At 40.5% G+C, this 5109-nt stretch overlaps 2 non-coding genes across 2 annotated transcripts; one reads left to right on the top strand and one right to left on the bottom strand.

Moving 5' to 3' along the window:
• Nucleotides 1–488: 488 nt before the first annotated feature.
• Nucleotides 489–561, bottom strand: TRNAK-CUU. Its single transcript has one exon. It is a non-coding gene; the product is annotated as a tRNA-Lys (tRNA).
• Nucleotides 562–1444: 883 nt separating this feature from the next.
• TRNAI-AAU lies at nt 1445–1518 on the top strand. The gene has a single exon. It is a non-coding gene; the product is annotated as a tRNA-Ile (tRNA).
• Nucleotides 1519–5109: the final 3591 nt, after the last annotated feature.

Genomic DNA, 5109 nt, shown 5'->3' with positions numbered 1-5109 from the left:
TCTATCTCTCTGTCACACATACACAGACACTCTGTTTCTCACACATTCTCTCTCTCGCACAAACACACACACGCGCTGTCTCTGTCTCTCTCTCTCTCTCTATGACACACACACTCCATCTCTCTCACACACACTCTCTCTCAAACATACACACTCTGAGGAAAACCTTGCTAGCGCCCATTTAATTTGTGTCAGAAACGGGCCTTTTTTACTAGTATGTACAGATTAGCTCATCCCTTCCAGATAAGAAAATAACTTATTTGTAACGCCTTTGAACTCTGAGCAAGGCCAGTAATTAAATATCAGTTGGAAGTTTAATTATAAATTATGATTTGAGAAAAATTTTGCTCCCCCCCCCCCCCCCAATATATCAAGGTATTATATATTGATGGAAATAAAAGTAAATACAATATATATTTATAATTAATTTATCACAACTATTCTAAATTGAAGGTTATACTAATTAAAAGAAAAACAAAATAGTCAACCGCCCAACGTGGGGCTCGAACCCACGACCCTGGGATTAAGAGTCCCATGCTCTACCGACTGAGCTAGCCGGGCGTTGTATGTGGTTTCTTTTATTTTTTTGTATAACCGTTTAATTCACATGGTTCTACTTGAAAAAAAACAAAATAAAAGAATCAGTTAATCAATTGAAGAAAAGACGGTGTGTTGTTTCTGTCTCTGCTCCTGGGTCAACGTAAAGAAAAGGAGTATTATGGAGGCCTTTATGGGAAAGTTTCTATTTATATTGCCGAAATCGGTGGTAACAGTTGTCGACAGATTCTTCACAGTATGGAACCCACTGCACACCATATAGGAGTATCAATGAAACAGTCGAGACAAAAACAGAGCTCATGAAAAGGTATACAACCGATAGAGGTCTAGGGTAGTAACGAAGGCATAGAAGAGACAATAAACAAAAATGTAGAGCCTTTCTCGATTAAAACGTAGACAAAGTGAGAACCGGTCTTAGACCTCTAGGAGCGTTCTTCCTATTTGTATCCGTTTTTTTTAACCTTTTGACAATTAATAGTCAAACCGGGCATTTATTACAATAGCAATACAGCATTTAGCCTTGAACTATTTCTTATTACTTAGCTCTGGTTTGAGAATTCACTTAAATTATAATGATATACAAAATGTTTTGATACCAGGGAGCATGCCACGACTGCTCGTTTTCTATGGTTATTTAATCTGAATTAGCAGACAAATTTGGTACGTGGTCAGGTTTTGCATCATAGTATCTCACTACATAATTTGATATTTTTGTCGACCATAAGCAATGGCAGAGCATATAAAAATCTGAAATTATATTTCCATTCTTTTACTTACGAAATAAAACATTAACAACAACTATTATAAACTCTTATAAATTATTTTGATAATAAATAGTATCTATTATAACCGCTATAAGAAGTGCTAGAAAACTTTTGTGCTAACTGGCCGGTTAGCTCAGTTGGTTAGAGCGTGGTGCTAATAACGCCAAGGTCGCGGGTTCGATCCCCGTACGGGCCATGGATCATTTTTTTTTTCCTTGCTGTACATTCTTAATAATTCATCAAATTTGTTCTTTAAAAAAATGTAGATTTACATGTATGTGTTTAATAGGTATACACATCCATCTATTTCTATTATTTAAGTGACAGAATTTTACACCTTTAATAATTCATCTCTTCCCACTTGTCTTGTGATCTAAATGATCCTTGATGTGTCACCAGATCCCAGTTTGGACATCGGCCTTGATTATAGAAGCTGCAGGCCCATACAGGACAACAAAGTTTGAGGTGGGTAGGGGTGACACTGTTGGTGAACTGTATTGGGAGGCAGGAGAGGGGAGGGCATTGTTGAACATTTGTATAGCACAGTGGAGGGGGGCAGGAGGACACTGTTAACATGTGTATAGCACTAGGGGGGAGGGGACACATGTACCTATATACTTGCTTTGACACCACACTAAACAAAAATCACTTTTTGCCACATTAATATATCTGCCTGGGGTTATTGCTGATGTGGTAACCTCTTGTGCAAGCCAGGCAAGGTCACAGATCCTCCAAGTCACTTGACCCTATGTACATCACTGCCACATTTACAATGCCTGGCCTTTTGCTCAGGTTCCCCTGTATGCTGTACCATGGGCTTCTTGGGGTCATCATTGCTGCACTCTACACACAGAGCGCTGCAGGCCTCTATTTAAATGAGTGTGGTTCACTAGATCCTGAACTGTCTGAGATGGTTGAGCCTGTCCAGGGAATCACCCCATTGTATGTTGGGAAATGTATCCTTCTTTAGGGTCAGGAATGCATTTTGCAAAGCTGATTCTCCAACCACAGCCTGCTATGGGGCAAGCTCCCAACTTGATCCACCCAGGTAACCAAATCAGCATCTATTTGCCAACAGTTATCCATCCATATGACCACCACCTGGAGACAGAGAGAAGAGGCCAAATGTTTTCTCTTATCATGCTTAGGGGAACATTGTTAGCCCTGGTGTAGCAGCCATGGACTCGCCTAACACCAACACAAGTGGCTGCAGTGCACTCATACATTCTCACATTCTTACAGGGATATTGTGAGATGTCTTCCAGTAGGCAACAGCACAACTTAGCCTATTTAGAGACAAAGGTGCTGTCCAGACAGTTGCCTCAGTAAGGACACATATGGGTTTATAGTCCATTGCCATGGGAGGTCCTGTCTCTGATAACACAGCATGGGACCGGCTCACTGCATTTTCTCATTCCCATGCCTCACTCCAGAGAGATGTATGTTGAGCCCTTTGTCTACTGGTACAGCCCAGGAGAGCCTTGGCAGCTCCTCAGAGAGGCCAATGGGCTCCTGTCATTAACCTCCTCTTCTCCAATACACAGAGCAGGACTTCAATCTGTTCCAGCTACAGCTGCCCCTTGCCCTATACCTGCCCCTGTAATTGAGCCTGTATTGGAGAGGCTGAGACAAGACTCGAGGATACTGACCTGCAACTTGTAAATCACTATGCAGTGATACATCCCTGTGATTTATAAGACTTTTTCCTCCTACCTGAAGATGCTCAAATTGTTTTAATTCTTCCTTTCTATCCCGGGAAGAATTGCCCCTCTCCCACAATGGACATGTGTCCAAATGGACGAGGGGAGTCTCCCAGAAGGCTTAAAATATATTCCTCTAACATGACCTCTTTCATCTGACTCCTGATATCCATGAATATCAGTAGAAGAGTAAGGGTCCTACCCATAACTAATTTAGGCTCAGGAGGTTAAGCATCCTGCTAGTCATTAGTTAAGAAGGAGAGAAGACAGATAGCAAGGGTAATTACCTTTATTATATCTTACCACAATAACACAGTAGGATCAGGAATACAAGCAGATAGGTGGACGGCCGGACAGCACTTCGTGTAGCAAGTCAAAAGGTCTTCTAAAATGCTCAGTTTTTGCCCTCTCTTATATACAATTTTGAGTACATAGAAAACCAATGCATTCCATTGACTCTAATGTAAATTCCAAACTGGCTGACCACAATCTTGCTCACAGGAAAGTCCCCCTCCCCTCTTGGACAGCTACTTCCCTATTTTCTTTGCACCTGGCATGACTCACTCATTTCTCAACTTGTTTTTCTAACTTACATTAGAGAAAATTCCACTTTGTAACAGATACGGCTTCCATCTTGTGCTGAAATCCTCCATTTTGTTTCCATATCTATTGACCTAACTTTTCCTAATTTAGCTTATTTAGGCCTCAATCCGGGCTACAAACTAGGCCATACTTTTCCAGTAAGCTCACAGTTATGTCAGCCATCAGATTTCTGACTCAGCCAAGGTCTGTAATAGCCTGAGCTCTATGACTGGGCCCGCCACCATTCCAGTGGGGGGTCTCTGGCTATACCATAATTATACATTCCCCACTTGTCACCCCATCTGGGGGGGGGGGGGTGACACAAAGCTCGTCAAGCTTGTCATCATCCATTCCAGAAGGTGGCAAGCTATCAAACGAGAGGGCGAGTTTTGGTCTTACAAATTGCTAGAAGGTATGGTGCAAGATAGGAAACTTCATTCTCAGGTGATATATTATTTGGGGCGTATGGAATTCCCTTTATATTACCCAATCCCTTGGGCCTCAATCATGATGTCACCCCTCTTGAGACTTGCTCAAACCTGTGGTAAGAAAGGTTTTATGAATGGGACAGACCTATGGGTTCATCTACAAAATCCATCAGGCTTATCCTATTAATTTTGCAAGCATAGTTCCATGAGATAAGTGTAGGTATCAATGTGAGCAGATTGTACATAGCCTGGCAGGTTATATATGGATTAGCATTGATGAGCCTGTTCAATATTCATTTGTTGATAGTAGCAATCCTAGGTGTATCATACTACTATATAGTTACAGGTCTTTCTATGGCTTCCATTGTATCTGTTGCATAGTGCATGGGGAGATAATCTAATGTATCTATCTCAGTGGTCTTGGGAAGGAATAGTGGTTTTGATTAAGCATTGTTATAGGCTCAACAAATATATGATTAGTACTCTGATTGTAGGCTGTCTTAGGTTACAGGTATCCAGAATCCCTAAGCAGGTTGGAATTCTTGGGCCTAACTTTACCACCTTAGCCATGCAATTATGAGCACTAAGAAGCAAATAGTAGTCATAAGGTTGCATTATACAACAAGGTGGTAGCAACAATTCTATGGGTCAATCCCATGTATATTTATAATTATGAAACTGTACAGGAGAAGAACTTTGGAAAATTATACTAAGGGCATAATGATGGGGGAGCATGGGGTTTCCCCATCCCAGGGTACGTATATATCCCTTACTATAACCCCACTTGGAGCTTGGTCAAACCTACAGAAAGACATGCAACTGAGTCTATAAATATCTACTCTGTTATGCCATAGTATTATAGGTTTTGGTGTTATCCTGATTGAAGCAATATCAATTTGAGTTACATAAACAGAAATAACGGGGAAACTCTTAGAAAAACAATAAGAACAATAAAGGAAATAATAGGAAAATAAAAATAAAACCTTTTCAATATATAGACAGGATTACTGCTAAACTGAAAGTAAAACAAAATATGAATCTATAATGTCCATAAACAGCAACAGTAAATCTCAAATT

This window comes from Microcaecilia unicolor, chromosome 9 (genome assembly GCF_901765095.1).
Source record: "Microcaecilia unicolor chromosome 9, aMicUni1.1, whole genome shotgun sequence".
In the NCBI taxonomy this organism is placed as follows: Eukaryota; Metazoa; Chordata; class Amphibia; order Gymnophiona; family Siphonopidae; genus Microcaecilia; species Microcaecilia unicolor.
The sequence above is the reverse complement of the archived record's forward strand: the minus strand, read 5'-3'. Positions and strand labels throughout refer to the sequence as shown.